This window comes from Pocillopora verrucosa, chromosome 1, assembly GCF_036669915.1.
Source record: "Pocillopora verrucosa isolate sample1 chromosome 1, ASM3666991v2, whole genome shotgun sequence".
Lineage (NCBI taxonomy): Eukaryota > Metazoa > Cnidaria > Anthozoa > Scleractinia > Pocilloporidae > Pocillopora > Pocillopora verrucosa.
In genome coordinates, this window is record NC_089312.1 from 6,789,505 (window position 1) to 6,814,833 (window position 25,329).

Sequence of the window (25,329 nt, forward strand, 5' to 3'; positions counted from 1 at the left end):
TAGTCATTTGAGTACCACTCCACCGATTTATCAGGGACTCGCCGCTTATATATCATTTTAAGATAAATACCTATTCATCGATGGTTATGTGGAATCTTTGGTAACAACTCAGTTCAAACAAGAGGGTGTTCATGTATATGTGGCTTAAGTGCAGCCTTTGAAGAAAGTCAAAACGGAGGAGGTAAAGGAATACCAAGATCTCTCTTTTATTCTTGTTTGTTCTTGTACACATAGCTGTCTTTCTTGTACACGAACGACGCATTTCGATGACATGACCCTTTCCACCTTTGCCTTCTCAGCTTTTGTCTAACTGCTCCAAGAAAATAGAAAAACTTGAACGAATCGCCGATTAGACAGGATTGCGATATTGGTAATCGTTTTCGCAAGCATCATAAGTGCCTCTCTTTGTCGCAACCATTCTTTTGGTATACTTGGGGAACTGAAATCGTACTCGTTCATCGTGTATGAATCGGTTTTATTTTAGGGAACCAAGGCTTGCTCGCGTTCAAAGCGATTCGAGAGTACTAATTTCCATCACGCATACCTTTTACTAACCGAGTTCGAGGGCCGTACTGTAAGATACGGACCTAGTTTTTTTCCGCTGGGTTTATGTCACAAGCGCGAAGTGCACGGGAAAAACGAGGTTCTTTAACTTGCAGTACGGACCGAGAAAAACGAAGTTAGTACGATATTTACTATATCTCTTGATTCAAATAGAAGGGAAAAAGATTTTAGTTTAAGCGGAACGGCCAGTAATGATTAACGAGCGTCAAATCCTAAGCACGAGAATATTTTATTGGCTTCCAATAAAAACTGGACTTTGGGTCAAAAGTTCAAAATATTCGTTAATTACCCATGCGTAGTTTAGAATAATGCAAAATTACACGAAAGCAACAGTTTAAGTATACCAAGGTTTTCTGTAAGGAAGTGAGATAAAACGTTCTATAAGTAACACTCTTGTCGAGAGTTTTTTTTTAATTCCTGAAATCTGCAAAGCACAACGCGTTTCTGTGTAGAGAGTGCGAACTAACGGCTAACTTTGTTCAATGTCAGTGTCAACGTCAAACGAATGAATGAATTTTATCAATTCGATCGAAAACAGCACAATCACCTTTTTAACGATAAGTATCTGATTTTTGGTGATTTGTGGCGTTTTCATAGAAGTTACAGGGTGCAGACTGAAAAAAAAGATTAAAGACGGGTTTACATTGAGTCGATGTTTGTTGACGCGATGAAAGAAAGGCGTGGACTCGCTTGAGAGCTGAACCTACTTTTTAGAGCTTTAGGAGCAATAAAAACGAGACGATTTAGACGAAGATAACTCCAATATGCAATTTGAAAGCTTAAAATACTGTCATTTTGCTTGTCGACACCTTTAAAGAACTTGCCTAGGAGCTTATCGAGAGCAGCAGCTGGTATGCTTATTACATTAGAATTTCCATCAAACTGCTGTTCGTAAAACTCTACAAGCTTTTTGCACTTGTATTTTGACTTTTCAAAGTATTCGACGACCTTTCAGCTGCAATGGAATAATCTGGTTTACGACCCGAATTAAGTTCGTCGTAGATAGTCGTATTTCTCTACTTGCCGCTTGTCCTACTCAAAAACTCGAAGAATCCGACTCGAAAGATTGGGATATCTGCTTCTAAGTTTTGCTCTTTTTCCTCGTTGGCGAACTTTTCCTTAAGTCGGTTCAAATTTTTCTTGAAGCGATATTTTGGCCATCAAAACAAACTTTTGAATTTAGCGGGCAATGAAAATGCAATGAAATACGGCGCGCTAAATGGACTAATCATAGCGCACGTTCTACCCGAGAGATGTAACTAGGGGTTTTATTTGATAATCTACGAGCTTAATGCCCTGAAAATACCTGATCAGACACATCACCGTACGCACGCACAACTAGTTTGATTATTCCATGCCAAAGCGCTTTCTGCTACTGACTGAGAAGCAACGTCGTACTAGTGCACGTGTCAACCGGACTGAGGATGAATCACCACGCCCTCACCCAACTAACGGCCCTCGTTGGGCTGTCCGCAGCGACTAATTCTATACATTTTCAGAACTTTTGACATTTCATTAATACCAGCTGTATGTTTTTCCTGATGTTCATTTGTTAAGTAAGGAGTTTCAGGTATGTTATGTTCAAATGACAAGGACGACGAGCGAATATATACGTACTTTTCATATAATAAAAATTGTCACCGGTCGATCGATTGAAGAAAAGAGGAAGAATAAAATAAATTGATTGAAGCTGTAAAGAAAATATAGTTCTTGTATATGTGTGATTGTACATAGTGCGGAGCATAGATTTCACAAACGGACGGTATAAAAGTCTGGTAGTGGTTATATAAAACCGCACGATCAGAACATATTTACCTGTCCTGTAATGAAAAAGGAAGATCACGAATAACGAGTGCTAAAAGAGTCCGATAAATAGAGGAAACAAGAAAAAAAAGTGTTTCTGGAACAAAATCTAGTGTTTCCGTCCACTCTAGATCTGAATTCGTCAGCAGAAATAAGACAAAAAATCTGTTTCCGAAAAGTAACCTAGTATTTCCGTCGACGTTCTGTCTGATTACGTCTACGGAAACAAGAGAAAAACGTTTTTCCGGAACGTGACCTTGTATTTTCGTGAACGTTTAGGTATGATGACGTCGACGGAAATATAAAAAAATTCTTGTTTCCGCCACGTTACTATGTGTTTCCGCACATGTTAACATGAAGTTACACTTGCGGATACATTTGTTTGTTTTCCTTCAACTGAAACCTGACGGAAACATGTAAAAAAGTGATACGGTTCCGCTGTGACCGCAGCAACGGAAACACGAGTAAACGTCACCAAACCGACAGCGGAAACGCGTGTTGAGCATCGTGTTTCCGCAACGTTTTCACATATTTCTTCCACGTTTCCGTTTACGGATTCTTGATATTTCTTCCTGTGTATATTATTCGCATCTACTTTAGCGGTAGCGAAATATAACTTGCTTGATAAATAATAAAACATATAATACGAAAGAAATCAATTTTGAGCAAAGAAAAGCTTCACCACAGCTAAGAGTTGTCATAGGCGAATAAGGTTGCTTTGCTGTGGGTGAGATAGTTTTTTTCGTCTGCCCTAGAGGGATCAACGATTGAGCAATTCTATCTGGTGGTGTGTTGCATGTGGAGGTAGTGTCTAACTGCACCATGATTGATTTGCTTAGGTCCTTGGTTACACCCAGTTCCAAGGGGCTGGACAATTAACGCCCTAGGGCCTCGCCTATTGGATGTTGTGAAGTGCTGTAGACAGTTTGGGCATATATTTCTGGTTTGATATAAACCTTAAGGAGATCAGTTTCACACTCCTCCCCTGAACTTTATTCGGATTCTTCGTTAGCAGCGATGGAGGAACGGAAAGCTGCCAAAGCTTTGCCTTTTGCCTGCCACTTTAGCCTTTGGTCCTCTTCTTCTGCTGTTTCTTCGGCAGAAGGCTCGCTGCTTACCATCCATTGAGCTCGCACCAACCTTTGAACATATGAATGAACTTTTAACAATTTCTTCGTGGATCTTCCGTGGACGAAAACTGCGGGAGTTGACCGCAACCCCCTGTCCTGAACATTTTAAAAAATGTTGTTTTGAAGGACAATTTTACCTTTATCTTCAAATCACTGTTTTGCAATTTACCAGAAATCTGATTTCAATCGTTCAAAATCTCATTTAAATTCATTTACCTTTCATGGAGTTTTTCTCCTTACACAAGACCACATTTTTTGTGGCGACTCATACAGGGGATCAGTTAAATTTTATCGCGACACAACCCAAATCCTCTGACTCCTCGCCTCCGCCCATTCAGACGATAAATAATGACTGGTAACTAAGGTCATTGGCTTTGTACTTTGCACCTTTACACGTTCGCGACGTGGAAAGAAATGACAAGGGCGCACCCAAACCAGTCGTTAGACACTTTAATCTTCCTTATCATTCATTACAACATATGGCAGTTTGTGGCCTTTCCTTACATCTTGGTAGTTCGGAAAGCCGCAAAACACCAGAACAAAAATTTATCTTCCAAATCGGCACTCTTAATCCCCACGGTATCAACGAGCGCTTTTCATTCAACTAATTTATTCTTGTTTTCTTGTCACCATATTCCCACCGATAGCTTAGCTCCTCTTTCTGCATATAAACCCACACACAACCCAAAATTCCTCCAATCGCTCTGACGAAAGGCTTACGCTCGAAACGTCAGCTTTTTTACTCTTTACGGTGGCCAATTGACGTTTTCAACTCAGTTGTTAACACTAAATTACCTGCTATACTCTACCACACACGCAGCACCACAGTTTCTTAAGAAACTTACCCCCTTTACTAAATCTTGGTTTCAAATTTTAATTACCCTCAAGTCCATGCGTTGTAGAGGAGCCAGTTTACAGCTCATAACGGCAGGATGCATGGTATATCACGGTTGCGACGAGAAAGGGAAATGATGGCAAGATTAAGATTGTGACATTTGTACACTTATTTGAGACCTGTAACCAGGACAGTTCTACAGTTCTTGCCTTACTTAACGACGTCTTTCGACGACTGAAGGATGTCATGCCTCATTTACAATCCATTTATCTTAGACAAGACAACGCCGGGTATTCCCACTACGCTTTAACCCTGGTTACAGCCAGCAACGATCAAATCCCATATGGCCATCCATTTGAATTCAGGCCACGATATAGAGTCGGTATCTCAAATGCAGGAGGCAATAGAATCATTTGAGGGTGTCCCTGGAGTAAATGCAGTGTCGTGCAGACCGCCTTTGTCTTCCATCAAAAAGCCAGTGAAATGGGATGTTGTGAGCTTTGTCAACAACGTTCAGAATGGCGAGGAAGGTGTGAGAGTATGGAGATCCGGCTACAAAATTGAAGGAGGCAAATTCATTCCTTGGAGCAAGATCCATGTTCCTGACCAGGAAGAAGTTCCAACACTTGAATGCAGTGCAGCAAGCGAAAACATAAAAGCTAATTTTGTTCCTATCAAGCCGAGACGATCTGAGTTTGCTGAAACATCTCAAAAGCACCAAGACAGCACTGATGAAGGTACCGATGATTCAAGTGAAGAATCGCGCGATTCCACAACTAAAATATTTTTTTCTGCTCGGAATAGGGTTGCATTAAGTCCTATCAACGCCATTCGTCATTACAGAAGCTCTCGAATGTGGGAGACACAAATATGTTCTTGAATATGAAACTCTTTATGACCGCGCCGTGCTAGGGTATGCCTCTAGACTGGAGAAGGGACCGAGTGCTGTGCCGCAACTGCTGGACACGGAATTCACCCGTCATCGTCTGTAGCTTCTCTTGAAATGGGATGGGCCCGAAAGCAGAGTCGTTATAGTAATACTCGTTTCACTGATAAGCAAAAGGACTACTTGATAGCCAAGTTTCTAACTAGAGAACAGACGGGACAAAAGGAAGATGCTGCAAGTGTCTCAAGATTAATGAGGTCTGAGAAAGACGAAAACGGCGAGCAGCTATTTGACTGCTCTGAGTTTCTTACAAGCAGGCAAATTTCTAGTTTTTTTCTCGTCTGGCCTCAAAGCGAAGTCTAGACCACCAAGAAGTCAAAGACAAAGAGAGCAGAAAAGGAGAGCCAGCTACAAGCAATGAGTAAAAAGGTGATGTCTGAAATTTCTATTCAGCACGCACATCCAATCTTGTACAACGATTACAGCATTTGTGAACTAGTTAAGAATTCTAAGCTTTAAAACTTTTCAATCAAAGTGTTAAATGACATTTGTACTTCTTTCGGACTCGATAATTCCCAGGTCGACGTTAAGCCGTATGTCGATATTCTAACAAGCCTTGTTATGGACTTCCAATGTCAGGCAAATGGGGAATGAATGGCAATGTTTGATGGTCCCTGCAGCTGCTGTTAGTTGTGAATTTTTTGGTGTACAGTCCTGCTGACACAGTTTCGCAACTGTATTTTTACCGAATAAAGAAGCTGAAATTTGTTAGAAGCGCCGAAAAGGTTATTTTCTGTTTAGAGCAGTGACAGTTGAGACAAGCGATATTGAATCTTTCGCGGTTAATTAAATTTTGTAAATTTAATTGTCTTGCCTATACGTCACAAGGCGAACAGACATTGCGGTAATTAAAAAGTGTTTTCACTTCAGCAGAAAAAATCAACTTGGGTAAAAATAAAGGCAAAATCAGAGCCAAATGAATATTTAGACTTGCTTTTTCTTTTTCACGTAATTATGCTTATTTTAAAAAATGACCGTCGAGCGACCATAACTGCAATTATGCTAATTGGGTCATGCAAGCCCTCACTTAGTCCACTTAACTCTTGCAAAAACCTCCCTTTGAAAACTCTGTTGGTTTTTATCGAGTGCTAGTTAAAAGGCACGGGTAAGCACATAGAGAAAGTTAAACAATGGGCAGAAACTTAAGATTCGTATGCAAGAGAACAGCAAAGTTTTTAATCGTATACCGTTACTGGCACTGGTGCATAATCGTACTATACAGAACGATGACAGAACATCTCTGCAGAAACAAACTTCAAATGATAAAAGGCAAAGTAATTGAACAAAACTGGCTATAGCTATGTCATTTGTTTCTGAAAAAGTTCTACTGTTCGATCCGAAGTCATTTCGAAGGCAGAAATGCTCCTTAACTCTTTGGTCACGCAATCAACATATTGCGTGATTTTATGTCTTCCGTGTGCTATTTAGTTTAGAGTTTCCTGCGTCGCGAGTAAATATTTGCCCAAAGAAAACTTTACGTCATTTTGAAGATCATTCCTTCAGAAAGTTACATACGTAATTTTTGGGAATTCTGAATTATGGCACATGGTGAACAAAGAGGTTTTCTTCACCGACATTTTTTTGTAACGGAAGAGAGCACATTGCTTTTTCGCATGGCCAAAAGCTTCTAAGCAACCAATTCCTACATAACTTACATTTTACAGAATACAAAGAGTCTATGAATGAACTCACGTTGGTTAGATTTCCCTACACGTAATATCTTTAAAATGCGAAGCGAGCGAAAGTGTTCAATTTTCGACCTGTTATGACCCGATTCATTGATTCCAGAGGGTGAAAGCGAAAAGTTCGTTTTTCTCGAAAATTAAAATACATTTGAGGAAAAATACACAGCCTTTCTTGTCTTACTAGGGTCTACTTGTGTGCAAAAATTGAGACAATTTGAATTTTTGACCCTTGCCATAAAAATGTCGTTTTTGTTTGATTTTTGCACGGATGTCCTCTTAACTATCGCTGGTGACCAATTCCGCATTTTTCTGGCATCAATTTTGTTTGCATATGCGAGCACATCTGTCTGACTGGTTATAATGAGTTGTTCTAAAAGTATTAAAATAGCTATAAATGTTTACAAAAAAACAACATCAAGAAATTTCGTGGTAATTGACTACTCCTTTTGTCAGGCTGCAAGCGAGTTGTTAGGGAAAAAACATCCTTCTCGTGTTGCACCACACATATTTGTAAGGGACTAATAGAGATCCTATCACATCCTTGAAGCATTAAAATTGTTAAGATTGAGGTGGCAGGATTCAAATCCTGTATCCCAACTCGCACATGTTCCAAAACACAGTTTCAAATGTTAATAGAAATCCTATTTAGACTATTATAAATCCCACTGTTTAAAAAAGAAAATGGTGGTATGGATGCAAATTGCGTTACGTTAATCTAATTTACTGCGACCATATCATCACCCAATCTGAAGTAATACATCAACCACAAAACATTTTTAAAACGTTTACCTTTATTATCAATTCACAGTTTTATAATTAACCAGAAATCCGATTTCAATCGTTACACGAAGGCGCGCCATGAAAGGAGAGGTGCCTTAGGTCCTCTGAATCATTTGTCAATCAACCGTCGTGGCATACACTCCAAAACAGCTTGAGCTGCAGTCAATGCAAGGCACTGACCAGAGGCGCATTTCTTGGTAAATTTCTACGTTTTCATCACAATGGAAGAATTTAATGAGGTTTGTTGTACCTTCTTCCGATCGAAACCTTCTTCATTTGTGGCGGTAAATTTGAAATTCGAAATGATTCGCTTCGCCATCGCCTAAAATTGCCATGGCGTAATTTCATGTCTGTTCTTAAATACTGGATGTAGATGACCGTTAGAATAAAAAGAAAATATGAAGAAATGTTCAAGGCATTTCTTCAATAATGCCAAGGAGAAGTGCTGTTAACCCAACGGAAGAAAAATAAAAGCAGAGCGACCATTGCAGGCGAAGTTCTGGAGCGCGCGAGTGAACCGCCGCCAACCACCGATTCACTTGGAGATGTCGCCAAATGAATCATCTGTACGGGCTTCCTCCACAAATGGTGCGATTTATTTTTCTTTTTTTTTATCTAAGTATAATATGATTACAACAATACTGAATGATCTTTAACCTTTGGAACAATACATTAGAAAGGTAACTTAGGCCTGTTCCAAACGTCGTGCTACTGCCGTGCCGAACTCAAATGAAATAGTAATTTCGATTTAAGCACGGCAGTAGCACGCCGTTTGAAACCATTAAGCGCGGCACGGCTGAATTAGGTTCGGCACGACTACTTAGCGCGGCAAGCCTTGCCGTGCCGCACGGCAGTAGCACGACTTGGTTTCAAACGTTGTGCTACTGTCGCGCCGAACTCAATTCATAAATTAATTTAACGGATTTTGCATTATTTGCATACTATTACGCATGCGCACTAATAAAAAAAGACAAATCTACCCGTTTTGCCCGAGAGCTTGAGAGAAGAGGATTCCGACGGTGACAATAAATTGCTTAGGGTTAGGGTTAGGGTTTGGAAACGCCGGCACGATCGTAATACAGTAACTTGCTGGCTCTCGTCAAGGGAAACCAGAAGAAGAATAAATGAAAAAACTTTCAAAAGTAATCCTCTCCTTGCAATAACAGTATTCAATATGGACTGTTGCATTCGCCTGCGTTGCCTTCTGGCATTTAAAATTGTCTTAAACAAAACAAACTTCTCGCGCTCTTCGTTAAGGTTTCCCTCCGCAATTTTGGATGGGGCGATACCGCTGGATGGATGGTTTGTTTTGTCTTTTGAATTTGGCGCGACTGCATTAGGTTCGACGTTTGAAACCGCTGCCGTGCTATCCTCGTGCCACTGCCGAGCCAAATTCATTTGAGTTCGGCACGGCAGTAGCACGACGTTTGGAACAGGCCTTAGGACTACAGTTCGATACCAACAATCATTGTGATAATTTATCACCAAGATTGAAACACTCGCGTAACGCAATAATTTTCCAGAAGTAACTAATTGCAGATTTTTTTCTAACTAGGAAATACTAGTTAGAATATACTTGCAAACCACAGATTTTTTTCGTATGATGCGACAGTTTATGTCTAAGGGCCTATTTACACGGTACGACTTTGTCGCATGCGACAAGCTTACGACAGGCTTACGACACGAATTGTTTCGTGTAAATCAAACCTACAACTCGCTTACGACTCTTAAGTCATGTCGTAGGCCTGTCGTAAGCTTGTCGCATGCGACAAAGTCGTGCCGTGTAAATAGGCCTTGACACTGCTTCCTTTTGATGCCTTCATTTTCCGAAATGCAGCCTTTCGTGACACCTACCAAACGTTTTGTCCTGCCTAAGAATGTTTTGTCCTGCCTAAGAATGTTTTGTCCCGCCTAAGAATGTTTTGTCCTGCCTAAGAATATTTTGAGAGGAGTTATTTCTTTAGAACTACAAGTCATATTTATTGCGATATTTTATGCTACACCATGGGCGTACGTGTCAATTAAACATGAAAAATGTACGTAAAAATTGTCCAAAATAAAATGTAGGCGGGAAGACTAGTTGTACGATCATATCAGACTTCATGACCGTTCAGTTGCGCTTTCGCTCTAACAGTTATTTCACTTTGTCTCCATAATAGCTGATGCAAGAGGGGACGAGTTCGAAATGTGTATTTACTGTTGGCAAACGCCATGTGTAACGACCGACAGTCGCGAATACCTTGGCTATCGCGAAGCACATATTCAAAATCACGTGCGACGTAGAAAAGATTAGAAGACGTACTGGAGAGCATTGAACAAATGTGGGCTCTGGAAAGACCCTATTTACCAGGCTAGAAAAGTCGAACTGGGGGACCACGTTAATGTAGTGCGGGAAAGGATGTCCAATTGTGTTATAAAAAATGTGAGCTCAAGGTTTCCTAACCCTCCTAGTATTGCCTACATGGGGCATAAAAGGGAATAATAAAATTCTCATACAAATGCCCACCTCAAAGAGAGCCCAAGTACCCAATTTTTTTTTTTATGGTCCATTTTACAATGTCCACACAGCAAATTATAGTGACTTTCCTATAGGTTAGGAAAAGATATACAGTGCAAAGAAAAGTAACAGGAGAAAACAGAGAATGAGTCTGCTTGGAAATACCTTGTGTCAAACCAAATATTCATGTTTTCATTGCTTGGTACCACCAGTTGTTAGAATTGGTCCTCCCTAATGACCTCACATATTAATACTGAACATTTGGGCTCCTAGTTGTAATTATCACAGAAACTGTGGTGCAATGGAAAACTGAAGAGACATCATTTGTTTATATTAAAAAAAGTAGACCAGATAGTTTCTCTGAAATTAAATGTCTTTGAAGTAAGCACCCTGGTCTCTGCCAAGCGGTTTGGATGCCTGGTATGTTGGTACATCTGTAGAGACGATGCTTTTCGATTCACATTTTCATTCTGTAAGACAAATGAGTCAATGAGCAAAAGAAGGCAGTGAATCCAAAAAGTGCCAAAGTAATTGAGCAGAATTAACAACATAAGTTTCTTACCCAATCAAGAATGACTAACTCCATGCACATGTTGTATGTGTCATCCCCACAATGAATCCGCTTTGCAGCATAAATGAGCATCACTGAATGGAGAGACTCAATCCAATATGTTTCCCTGCACTGAACAAGGCAACAAATTATGGGTGATTTTTCTTTAACTGGAAAATGAATTTGTTCAACTCATTTATGGCCCTTACCTCAACATCATTAATTTGGAAGAGGAGATAAACTATGCAAAGAAACATAAACATACAGCATGTGTCAATTAGTTACCTGCATGTAGTCCGATGCATGCCTATAAATTGAAGTGCCCATAATGGCTTCCCTGCATGCAGCTACTACTTCAGGTTTAGTTAAAAGTTTTTTGCTCATCACATAGCCATTCTGCTTGCACTGTGACTCCGCATGGCATCTGACATGATTTCCCTGAGTAATAAATACACCAAGTTATAGAAAAATAGATTAATAAATCAGTAGTAATAATTATAGTAAGTATAATGTCTCTTGTTCACCATTATTAAAGAAATATGTGCAATCTTTGAGGTAATGATCATGTCATATCTTACTAGAATAACACAACAAAAGGTACTTACAGAAATGAAAACAAAATACTATGTTCTCAATAAACAGTCACTCAAATTACCTGGTAATGGTCAACTACATTCAACAGTGTATCCTGAAATTCTTCTTTATCAGGTGGTCTGTTCTTCATGCAGAAGTATACAAGAGTCCTTGTACTTTTCACTGTAAAATATTCAGAATTATTATATTCCATTATAGTCATCTTATATCAAGAAGGAATTTGACATCTGCAGGTAATTGTGGAGAGAATATAGCTTTTGATGACTCTCATAAGAGAGATATCTTACCTTTGTCTAACAATTCAAAAAACCACTTTGAGCCCTCATCCCTCTGTGGTCCTGAGGCAACTTTCTTCATTGCTTTAGTCACAGACTTTGCACCTGAAAATAAACAAAAAATTTAATACCAATAAAATGCTAACTTTTAAGAAATAGTCATAATCATCAAGACAAAATGAGCCAAAAAATACAAGTGTGTACTGAGTACCATGCCAAGAGTCAAAGGAATTAAGCATTCCTTTTGGCAAGATCCATGTTTTTAGCTGTAATACAAAGTCATATGCCACCTCTGCAACATGGAACCCTGAAAAAAGAATTTCTTTAGCTGCATTATAAAAGATACTTCTGACCTCCATATTTGTATTACATATGCGATATGATATTATTGAGGATGCAAATTTATCATACCTTGTGTCTCAGAGAGATAAGTCAGCAGCTCTTTTGTCATAGGGACCTCACAGCTTACTGCTGAAGATTCATTGGCCCTACTCCAGTTGACAACTGCTAACACCTTGTGTTGAACATACCAGAGGTTCAACATATCATACAAAGAGATCAAGTAGAAACCATCTTACCAGAAAGAAAGGGCTGACACTGTTGTGTGTGCTGTTGATCGACTGGAATCATGACTTGCATCTGTTATAACTCACTGCAATGGTAGAAATCAAAACATAAAAATGGTCACATTTCTCTACTCACAGATATTTTCAAGGTTTACAATCTGATATAAGATTTTATATCTTTGTATGTGCCAGTCTACATAATATATTCCGAGTATGGCAGGTGTATAAGTAGGTGGCCAAAGACAAAATGAAATTAAAATGACAACTTGTACCTCTCCATTTACAGTATATGCAGGGTTACTCTTCACTTGTTCTTGAGTAGCCAACATGGACTCATTGGAGACCCTCTTCATGACTGTCAAGTAACTGAGCTTTTTCAAGACTGTTGAAGTGATTAAAAATAGAAGTATTTTAGAATTGCATCTGGTAAGGCACAAACCAAAGAAGGAACAGTTCAGTCAGTTTGAGCTATCTTGGTAGAACATTCATGATTTAGCAACCTGCAATTACTGCAGTTGACTGCCTTCTCCCTGCAAGGAGAAAGACTACATGATTTTCAGAGCATCTGCGCATGTGCATTGCTAACCTGTGTCGGAGGTCTTTTCTCCCTCTGACCCGATGTTGGCTGCTTGACAGAAACTTGTGTATTCTGTCTCTGTCAAGCCACAGGACAATACTCCATGAATCAATCTATGAAAGAGAGACAGAGAAGTGACCAGTTACAAAAAACAAAAACTGTAAAATACCGAGATAACAAATTTCTGTAAATTTCGAGCAAAAATAAAAGAGTGGTCACCTCAAATTTACTTAGTACTTTGGAGGAGATCCTCCCATGATAGGGGAGGAGAGCCACTTGAAAGAATCTCCACCAACACATGAAATTGTCACTTACACTACACGACTCTGTCGATTGAAGACAAGTGACTCGCATGCGAGGGGTTTTCCACAATAACAACATGATGTCGTTAGCGTATTAGAGAAAAAAGAAAACAGAGTTCGCGGAGATTCTTCACTGCAGAGATATAAGGAGTCGTTCTCTGCTGAAGATGCAGTGATTTGCATTCTTTGTGGCGTACGTTCTGCTTGTGGAGGAGAGATTGGAGAAAAAGGATCAGCAAAGGGCAAAGAAATACGCGAAGATGGAGTGGAAGAAGCTAAAGGAATTGAAAACCGTGCAGTTGTGGATGGTGTATTTCGGACTTCCCGTTGATGATAAGCTCAGATCGCTCGATGTCAGTCATTTCCTCTCAATTTTCTCCTCAAAAGCTAACAGAAGAGCTTCCATCAAATCTGCATTCTGTGTGCTTGTCGTCGCTTTTGTAAGATTCAACGAGCCTTTGGCCATCTTTATGCGGTCTTTGATGCCGAGAAGTCTGCTCTCCTGAGTTCGAGGAACTTCTATGTTGAACGAGAACTGTGGACCTCGATCCGTTGGATGCTTTTTCTTGGGTACAGATGGCTTATTTCCCTCAGCCATAACGAATAAATTTCCCAATAAATATATCTTTCGAGCAGTGACAGCCAAGACTATTCTCCAAACTGAACTTGAGTTGTGAAATTCTGACTCAAAATCGCACTTACTTGTGAAATCATCCCTACTTTAGAGGTTTTGTCACAGAATTGTCACAGATAACAATAGTCTGAGCATTGCGCATAGGATATGTCATGAATCCGCTAGTTTCGATGGGAGTAATCTGAAGGCTCGAAGAACCAGTTTGTATCAGGGGCTTGGGACATAAGCCGAAGTTACACGGTGCGAATTTTGAAAAGACAACTGTGCGAGTGTCTCGTTGACCGCAGATGCGCTTTGAGCGGCCGAACGATAAGTTAGTGCCAATTAATATCAAAATGAGCTCAATTATGTGAATGAGAGTCAACAAGACGCAATATCTTCTAATTTATTGACACAAAAAAAAAACACTTAAAGTGTGTCTTGTATGCAGACCGTTTCACTCATGGTGGGAACGTTGGTCGCCATATTGGATGATTTTTGCATTTGAGCTGAAACAAAGGGGAGGAGCCAACCTATTTATAACGCACCTTCGTGTTAAAATTGACTTTTCACAAAGCCTTTTCCCTAACGCATGCAATCATCAGGAAAAAATAATCAATTCGGACTTTTTTCCATAAAATGAATGTTCAAAATGAACATTCCCACCTCCCCCCTCCCACTTAGAGAACACACTGTTAGGACAAAAAGAGATATTTTGTTTATTAAACTTGAATCATCTACAAACAGTATTATGTCAAAACTAAGGTTCTCTTCTTTGCGCAAGTTTAGGCTGTGTATTTTTCAAAAAAAAATTAATTTCTTTGGAGCTGCCGATGTAAATTTAAAGAAAGGCACAATTCTCGCAGGCGAGCTGCAATTTTAAACCAAATCCTTTGACTCTTCCCTTCCGGCTACTTAAGCGATAAATGATGACCAGTAACTAAGGTCTCGAGGGATTTGGCCGAAATTCCAAGGGTCTCCCTCAGTAGAAGAGGAGTCTGGAAAGAAGTTAAGGGTTAATTTCTATTCCTACAGATGTACTTTGCAAACTCTGTAAGTCTTAAAACTTCATGAGATGATTAATTTGCTTTATTGTCTTTCTTAATATCGTTTACGTAGGGACTTAGATGACAATCAGATAGCAGAGCTACCACGTGGAGTCTTCAGCAACAACACCAAGTTGATTGGACTGTAAGTAAACAACATTTATTGCTTATTCCAAGAGACTTATTTTTAAGAAGCTTATACAGACCCAGTCACAAGTGTAAACTCTAGCAATTTGTAATGTTGGGACTCAAATCCAATATCTCAGCTCACGTACTTACTAAATCTTGGTTTCAAATTTTAACTGCCCTTAAGTCTATGCGTTGCAGAGGGGCCAGTTTACAGCTCATAATGGCAGGATCAAATCCTATATCCCAACTGGCATATTTGCCAAGACCCCGCTTCAAATTTTAATAGAAATCCCATCGCCGTTGTTATTAGTGGGAGTGGGATTCAGTTTCTATTAAAAAATTTTGTTAATCCCACTAGCTTCAAAAAGGGTTCAGAGAGACGCAATTTACCGAAAGATGGAGAGTTCAAAACTCAGCCAGTCCAAAAGAAATTTGAAGTTAACAAGAATAGCAAAATCAACAAATTCCAACCTCCTCCTTCCCACTCCCCCCTCCCACTTTGAGAACATGTTGTTAGTTCGTAATATTCAGATCAAAATCGAACAAATTCCATCGCGTATTTACCAAAACTTGGTTCTAAATTTTAATTGCCCACTGGCCCATGCGATCGGCTGCATTGAAAATCCGATTTCAATCGTTACTGATCCCATTTAAATTCACCTTTTATGGAGCCTTTCCCTTAACGTAAGCAATTATCAGGAAAAAAAAAATCAATTTAGAATTTTTTTCATACAATGACTGCTCAAAATATACATTCCCACCTCTCCCCTTCCATTTGGAGAACACATGGTTAGGTCAAACAGGGGATATTTTGTTTATTACATTTCAATCGTTTACAAACAGTATATTGTCAAAACAAAGGTTCTCTTCTTTGCGCAAGTTTAAGTTTAAGCTGTGTATTTGTAAAAAAAATTAATTTTTTTGGAGCTGCCGATGTAAAATTAAAGAAAGACATGATCCTTGCAGGTAAGCTGCAATTTTACCAATTGCAGAAAAGGAAGACTAAGAAAAATTCAGGCTCGGACGGGGTTTGAACCCAGGCCTCCCAAAATATTATTACCAACTGAGCTACAGAAGTAAATGTCAACTCCTCCGCCCTTATGCCTATTTACTTTTATAGGACGCTTAATAGCCCTTTAATATTTGCTTCAGTTTTATTCTGGTCATTGTCCTTCAAATTTTTTTAAGTGCATACAACAAAACATTTAGAAACATTTTATTGTTGAATATGTGATGAAATAAGTTTCTTTTGACTTGCGGATTAAAATCAAATAAAGACATGATTCTCGAAGGTGAGCTGCAATTTTACTAATTGCAGAAAAGTTGACTAAAACAAAAAAAATCAGGCTCGGACAGGATTCGAAACCATGCCATTACATTTCAAGACTAATAGTGGAACAAAATTTTCCTAATTTTCGGTTTTGTTTTTCTTGGACCTTAGCACTAAAAATCCAAACAGGAGATGTGGACTTTTTTTGCCGTACATTTCCAATACGCATCAGTAGATTCCCATGGGAAACGTAGTTTTCCGATAAAATGGCAAAATTATATTCTTAAAGCCATAAAGCGAAACAGCTCATATCAAGCGCGAATGACTTACAGCGACTTACGGCGCTTTATTTGAGCAAATGCAGCAAGCGTGGTACATAGCTAAATATGCCTCGTTTTTTTAAAGCCATGAAGCGGAACAGCCCATATCAAACGCGAATGACTTGAAAGAAACCTCGTTCTTCAGGCGCGGAAAACTTAAAATATCGTTTTTCAAGCCTTAGAAAAAAGAACGCGCATAACACAAAAATATGAAGTACAGTATACGGGATATATGCCTCGTTCTTAAAGTCCTGAATTATTAAACAGCCCATTTCAAGCGCGAATGACTTGAAAGATACCTCGTTCTTCAAGCGCGGAATACTTCAAATCTCGTTCTTTAAGCCTTAAAAAAAACACTTAACACAGAAATATGAAGTACAGTATACGGGAAATATGCTTAGTTCTGAAAGCTCTGACGCAAAACAGCTCATAAACAGAAATCTGAAATTGCACAATGTCAGTTACCAGAGATCACTCTCTCAAACTATGTCTGCATTCTCCTGCATTCCTTTTATTTTACTGACAATTGATATGTCGAGTAGTTTGAGAATTGAAAATTTGCCGTCGAGTTACTCTTCCGAGTCAGCTGAGTGAACGGTATTGCATAAAAAAATAAATAAAAAAGAATAAAAACGTTCATTTTCTTCATTTGGTCAATTTCACAGAATTCCGTCCATTCTACATATGCTAAAGGTCTGTTTCAAGAGGGGAAATTTGTCTAAATTGTATTGCGGGTATCGGTCTTTTTAACCTCTCGAGTTCGCGCCCCTTTTCGTTCTGGCTTTGTTTCGGTTATTTATCTCCTCTGAATGTTTCATGATAAGAAATTGACCCCTTTATAATTATTTCCTTAAACCATACAGTACAAAAGCGTTTGAACATAGAGTTGAGTTGAAATAGGTTTGCTTGTGAAGTGTCTTCAGCTGTCTCGCAGCCGAGGTTTAGTCAAGTAACCATTATCAGTACTTTTTATTCGGTTTATCAAATTCACGATCGTTGCGCGCTCAGGATAAAAACAAACAATATTACTGCTGTTTTCTATTTTTTCTTATTTTTATTCTATAATGCGATTCAAGGAAAATCCATTACCTGACTCGTGAATTCCACGTTAAATTGCACACGAAAACCGTGCTTCGCGATTCATGCGATATCAGTTTTCGCGTGCAATTTAACGCGGAATTCCCTCGTCAGGCAATGAATTTTCCTAAAAATTGATTGAAGGTAGCCTAAACGGTGAGCATTTTAAAAATCACCTAGTTTTTTATAACCTTCTCTAACTCGTAGTCAAATAAACGTTTTTTTTTCCCGTCGGATGCACTGAAAGAATTATTTTATGCTCAACCTCAATGATATTTTGCTACATTTTTATCATATGGAAGTTAGGATACAACCAGCCAGAGAAGCTACCACCTGGAGTCTACAATAGTAATACTGAGTTGACCGAATTATAAATATAAATTATTATTAGTGATGTGATGTGCGATTTCTCTGGGGAGACCGATTTTTGAGCTTTTAGCGCAATAACCATTGAATTGCGGTGTAAAATAATTTTATCCTTTAAAAAAAAAAACAGCTTGGTTTAAACAGAGTTAGTAGTGCCCTCTTCTAACTCTGGTTTATACTCTTCTCGTACAGTTCCATATTCGAGTAGAACGCATTCGCAAATTGACACGTTTAACGTGCTTCACTAGCTCCATGACTCATTAAATGTGTGTACTGAGACAATTGGATTCTTAATTATTCGTAAGATTGTTGACGAGCATAAGCTAATAACTGCAATTTAGTGGGTTTCTTATGAATTAGAAATGCGAGTGTCGAGACTTCGAAGATTAACTTGCACTGCTTCCACTTTCCTTAAACGGTTTCTTCCGATTGCATGAGTTGACTTGAAATCTGAATATACTGATTTTAAAATGAGGTTTTTGAAGAAAAAAAAATTGTGAAGCGCTTCCCCGATCACAATCATTGATGCTTCGATGAAAAATTTTGATGTGCTTTTTAAAATTCGTTGCCAGGCGTGTCACCACATTTTTCTTGATGTATGTTCTCTAAATCTCAAATTCAGAACGCACAAAATTAAGTTGTTTGCGTGAGTGCTGTGGGCTAAATGCTCACCTAAAATATCGTTTTTACTTCTAAGTTAGATTTGGGTCGCATTAGATACCTCAGCCTCCTGTAACTGTTTTATCACGTATGTTATCCTGTCTAATCTTTGACCTAATTTTCATACACATCCATAGATCGTTAAGCATAAACGATATCAAGAAGTTGTCTAATGATTTGTTTTCTGAATTATTCAACCTGCAAACCTATTAGCTTTACTTTAACTGTTCCAGGATTTTACTAAAACGCATGTTCCTTCATGAATAATGAATATCACACAGTTTCTAGAACTCTTAGCTATTGGCATAGCAGGTGGCGTAATACACAAAACGATCGCAATGCTACATCAGTTAACAACTCAAGTTCGAGATAAAGACAAATATAATTGGAAACATAGTATTCTTAAAAATATCAAGTAATCGGCAAATAGAGGCACTTGCATTCAAAAGAGCATCAAAGAAACGTCTAAACAACCCGTACTGGATAATGATAGATAGAAAAAATCATAATATGATCCCCTCGCCTCTGTAGACAGAAAAACAACAACAATAAGGACAACAAGGACAAAAACAGCAAAAAAAAAAAAACATTAAATGCTCATTTAAATGATCTTTGTATTCTTCTTATTAGGATTTGAATTCTATCCAGTTCTTTAACCTGCTGTAACTATTTAATCACGCTTTTTCATATGCCTAATCTTTGTAGTTACTTCTCTGGCAACCAAATAGAAAATCTACCGCCTGGAGTCTTCGCTAACAACACCGAGTTGACTGGCCTGTAAGTAAAACATTTGTAGCTTCATATTTGATACTACCGATACTATTTTATTTCAAACTTTAAAAATTGTGTTTTGTACAACACTTATTGTTATATTTTGTAAGCAACTAATGTTGATTCCATTCCACCTATAATACAACACACGTTAAACTGTAAAGATCTAAATTCAGATTATTCAGAACATATTTTTACCCAGTCCAGGGTAGTAACATCATTAATAGCATTTCCAAAGTTATCCCTACCATTACTTTTTATATTGTCGAGAAGGACATGATTTATCTATTATCTTTAAATCACGTTTCTAAACTTCACCAGAGATCATATCTCCATTGTTCCTTATCTCGTTACATTTACCTAATTTTCTGTTCTGTTTTTCTTTGACCTAAGTAGTTTAAAAAAAGAAAAAAAAAGGTAGATATCGACTTTTTGACGTACATCACCAATATACACCAATGGGTAACGTAGTCTTCCGATGGAATTGACAAAATTCTATTCTTAACACCTTCCAAGGGAAGTAAGATACGTTTGACGCGAAAAAGGTACCGGAAATCAGATGAAAATCAGAGAGGGCACATAATGTTGTCCGATGGTATCCTTCGATACCTATTTGTGGAATGGAATCCGATGGGGTTTATGGGAATCTAACGGTGTCCATCCACGTTCACCGAAATTACTGGTCTTGTGGTTAACCTAACCTCAGACAAGTGTAGTATAAACGAAATACGCCAAGTTCTTAAAGCCATAGGGCGAAACAGCTCTTTTCAAGCGCGAATGACTTGAATTTATACCTTGTTTTTTCAGGCCTTTTAAGCAAAACAGCGCTTTACGTTAACAAATGCAGTATGCATGAAATATGGCCCGTTTTTTAAGCCATGAAGCTAAACAGCTCATATCATGCCTGAACAGATTTTAGCCATTGTTTAACAAAACCGCGTTCTAAATTATTTTGATTTTGGCTATTCCTAGCATATGAACATTGCTAATCATTAAGAGAATAAAAAAGGCATAAAACGCAGACTATAAAATCATTCATCTGCCCAAAATAAGGCATTTACAAATAGGTTAGGTGAAGACAGTCAAAGGAATCTATAACGCCTAAAGTTTGGCAAATAGATTGTCAGTTAATAAAAGATGACGCTACTGTTGCACCATAAGGACTGTCGTACTTGTCGTAATGCCTCGGAGACTAGCACAACAGACAAACACGGTAACCCTCAACAAAGTAGCCATTTGCTTTGAGTTATACAGGTTTGTTTTAATTATTTTAAAGAGCTTGTGCTTGCTGCCCGTGTTTTAAAAGCTGTTTTAGGAAAATGAGGAATTCGAAAATGAAGGAAAAATCTCAAACACAGTTTTAAATGAAGGACAATAAGTCGAAATATTCCTTCATGTTTGGCGAATTAGTTGCATTGGATATTGAGTATCGTATATCGGCCGGGCGTATCAGTGAGCTAAAAAGCCTTAAAGCTTAGGACGTACTTCTTGTACAAATCGAAAGCAACTTTAACTTTCAGAAGCGTGTTATAAAATTGGCGCGGTCTCCGTGCTATATTGTGCAAAGTTGCAAGCATTTATTTATTGACCACCTTCTAACAAAGCTGACGACATGAGCATTGAAGCGAGCATCGAAAGAGTTCATTTATTAAATAAAGAAACTTTGATTGTTTCCGATATCAACATCGACTTCAGAGAGAAACAAGGCTATGGTTAACATCGCCTTGCGAAAGGACTTCGTAATTTGCATTCCAAACAGCTTGTGGATTTCATTACACGCCCCGTGAATGGCGCTGAATGTGATCCGTGTAACTATCGTCCAATTTCAGTGTTACCGGTTTTGTCGAGAGTCATTGAGCGCCATGTGCACATCTTATGCACTTTTCTCTGCGATAATAACTTGATTTTTTTAGGGCAGTCTGGTTTTCGCAAAAACCTCAGAACTGAAACTGCCCTCATCAGGATAATCGATGACCTATTTAATTTGGACAAGGACAGGGTCTCTGGAGTGGTGCTTATTGACTACTGCAAAGAATTTTATATGGTTGACTATGAACTATTACTGAAGAAACTGGAGGCACATGGCATGGTGAATACGGAGCTTAAATGGTGTCGGTCTTATTTGACCGGAAGGAAGCAAGTAGTTCACCTGAGTGGAAAGGAGTCAAGTAAGGCGCCGATGAAACATGGAATTCCTCAGGGAAGTATTTTAGGCCCACTATTCTTCATACTATTTATCAACGATCTACCACTGCATGTCAGTTCACAAGAAGACCTCTATGATGATGGTACCCTTGCAGCATCTGCTCACTTTAATAATTTACTTGAACTTTAACTTTCACTAAATATCTCCGCAATTGAGATATGTCACTGGGCTGACTCAAATAAACTCCCAATCAATGAGTCAAAGGCTAAAGTCTTAACGATCACCAGAAAGTGCCTGGCGTCTAACATCAATGATGAACTTGTTGTCCACTCCAACTTGCTGTCGCAACACGCAAACTGCGTTCGTTTTTTACACGCAATTGCAAGTCTGACTGTGAGATGCGTGTAATTTACACGAAATCTGGCAATTACAATTCATTAAATGTTTTAACTGAGACAATTAGAAGGAAAATTGTTTGTAACATTTTTGACGAGCATCAGCCAGTAATATAACTGCACTTTGTTGCGTTTCTTATTAATGAAAATGCGAGTGTAAAGGTGGCTGGTACCAGTTTCCTCACAGGGGAGTTGGTCACTCTCATGCGTCACGCGCGAGAGAAACGCGCGAAGGAAGCGCAAGATTTAAAAGGCGAAAAATTCACAACAAACATGGCGGCGCGAGGCTTTCTACGGTCTACGCATTTTTTTCTTATTTTGTAAGAAGTTTGCCCACCAGAGTGTATTTGATGTATTCAACGGCCACTGCGTATGCAAGAGACAGAAACGAAAATAAAGAAGGCGATTCTCTGCGACATAAAGGCTGCTTCGCATCGAAACGAAAAATCCAATCGATACGAAATCTCGTGACAGCAAAAAAAGAGAGAACTCAAGTGAAAGAAAATCTGCCAGAAGAAGAGAAAGACTGCGAACCTCCAAGGAAAATAAAACGAGGTCACAACAGGTAAGTAATGTGTTACATTGCTGTTGCATTTTGGCTGGTTCGACTGAGATTTGTTTCGTTTTCTTCTTTCCTTTTCTTCTTTTGATTCTTGATAATTAAATACCCGAAATCAAATAGCTAAGCAAAAATTTTATCATTACAGCACACTAAATATGAGGTTGATATTTGTGGTACAAGACTGATTGAACTTCCAGTTCTTCGAAATGAGTTGAAATCTTGCTCAAGCTGCAAAAGAGATAAGTTCCTGTAGGAGCCTTGAGAAATATTTTTTCTCAAAAAGAAAAAAAAAAGAGACACACAAAACAAAATAAGTCGGTAAAAATAATAGATCTTTTTATAAATCTCATGAGTGTATTAAAATGTTTGTCTCTGGTATTGTTGTGTAAGGTGGGTAAAATAATTTTTTGGTAAAATAAAATATTTTAAAATATTACTGGTATTGTTTAACACAGTGCAGGAAACTTCTTTTAGCTATTAAGTATGGGCATTTAGACAGGCTCAAATATGACTTTTCTTGCTGATCAAATTTCAGAGTACAATATCTTACCTCCCGTCATCTTGAACTTCCACTTTCTTAAATTGTTTGCTTTCCTCAAACTATTTGCTTCTATGCATAAATAAATGACTTTGATCACTAGGCCATTTATTGCACCCACAGGTCCATTATCCCTTACAAACATTATGGAAGAAAAACAAAGTGGTCTCAGTAGTATCTTCAGCATTAAATGCAGCTTCTGTAGTCACAGAGCTGGAAGCTGTGGTCCTCTTGTTAACAATATCAACACAAGGGCAGTATTGGGATCCCTCCATGCTGGCATGGGGAATACCCACCTAAATAATTTACTCTCTAGAATGTACCAACAAATCTTAACCTGTTTAAAAGAAGAGAAAGAGAAGTTGGAAATGCCCTAGAGAAGGTTGCTACAGACAGCTGTAAATTTAAATTAAATTTAGAAAAAAAAAATTGCCGAGAAATCTTCTGGTCTATCTGCAGACCATCTCCTTGGAGTAGCTGTCTCCTATGATATGGGTTGGCAAAAAAAGGGGAAGGGGACACAACTCTGCGACTGGTCATGGGGCTGCCATGGGTCTCGCTGCTGGAAAAGTTGTGAGTTATTCCACAAGATGCAAGATGTGTCGAGTATGTAGCCATAACAAATTAACTGGGAAAGAAAAAAAGCATGATTGTTGAAATAATCACTATGGTCATCAAAATTAATGGAAAGAGATGTTGCTTGTGAACTGTGGAGAAAAGCTCCTCAATCTGGAGTCAAATTTTCTATTTATGTAGGGGATGATGACTCAACAACCCTTGCAGACATAAAGGACAAAGTCCCTTATGGTGTTGAGAAATGGTCTGATGTTGGTCATGCTTAGAAATCCCTCAATACCAGATTATACAATCTTAAGAGACTACTTCAAAGCATTGAATTGCTCAATTCTCAGTTCAAAGGTTGTAAATTACATCACTGAGTGCTTCAGTATTTGTGTCAGCCAAATGTGGGAGATCCTGAATCTTTAAAGCAAGGTCTCAAAAACATTATTCCCCATGCCTTTGGGGAGCATACTTGTTGTAATGTTTCATGGTGTGGTTTCAAGCAAAATCCTGTTGCCTACAAACATACAGACTTGCCAAATGGCAAAGATCTCTTTGGAGATTCCCTAAAAAAGCCTTAAGTGACATTCTGGACGAATATTCTACTGACATTGTAGTGAACAAACTGACCCCATGTGCTAATTCACAGATAAATGAAAGTCTTAATAGCACCATTGGTTCTTAAAACTCCAAAACTCGTTTTTATGGAGGCAGTGAAAGTAATGATTTTTGAGTAGCATGTGGGGTGGTACAAACCAATATTGGATACAACCACATTGGAAAAACATTAGAGATTCTTAAAATTGAGCTTGGTTCTCTCTATGAAAGACATGCTAAAGCAATGGACAAGAAGGTTTTTTATGACAAACAACAAAAAGAAAAAAAGAAATTCAAGAGAAGGCGTAACCAGTTATCTTAACAAAAAAACCTCACAAACACTCAGGAGGGAAGTCAGTGAAGGGGTCACCTATGAGTCTTCAGCAGGTCTAAATTTAAACCCAACAAATCATCAAACAGGGTCACAAAATGTATTTGAAATGCCTACAGAAATATCACTCACTGAGCTAAAAGGATATGAAGAAATAACACCACTCCACACTATAAGGCCAAAGATTGTGCACTTACAATATGATTCAAAACAGAAATATCAATTCGTTATCTTTGACACATAAACGACTTGCACAGGGAAGCTAGCTGAGATGTGCAAACTGTCTGCTGTAAGTGGAAATGGGAAACATGAATTCTCCATTTACATTCTCCCAAAAGCAACATAAGTTACAGTGCCTACCTTGTCAATGGCCTGACCATAAAGACCATAAAAGGAGTAAAGACATTGTGCCAAGGAAGCATTCCTGTCGAAAGTATAACCATAGAGGAAGCACTTGGTGACTTCCTGACTCTTATAACTAAAGTCAAGTCTTCTGAGTGACATGAAAATCAAATAACTGTTTTAATTGGTCATAATTCGGCAACGTTCGATGTCCCTACTCTCCTAAGAAATAGTGATGAAAACTTCAAGGATGGCATTACTGACATGAATGTCTACTTTGCGGATAGTCTACATCTGATGAAAAAACTGATTAAAAACAAACATAAAGCACTTGAGCTCGATTCTTGTGGATACTGCAAACCAAACCAAAGCAACTTTTACAACCATTTGTTCAAGGAACAATTTGACGCCCATGATGCTTTAGAAAATGTCAGGGCGCTGAGAAAAATTCTTTTTGGATCGTCATTAAGCCTCTCTAGGAAAAACATCATTGAGAATTCC

At 38.5% G+C, this 25,329-nt stretch overlaps 1 non-coding gene and 1 pseudogene across 1 annotated transcript; one reads left to right on the plus strand and one right to left on the minus strand.

Moving 5' to 3' along the window:
- LOC136280154 (uncharacterized) overlaps positions 1-25,329 on the plus strand; it is a 249,422-nt pseudogene that overhangs the window by 204,252 nt on the left and 19,841 nt on the right.
- LOC131782777 (uncharacterized) lies at positions 12,559-13,570 on the minus strand. Its single transcript, XR_010716606.1, has 2 exons — positions 13,022-13,570; positions 12,559-12,607 (listed from the first exon to the last, which is right to left on the minus strand). It is a non-coding gene; the product is annotated as an uncharacterized protein (transcript).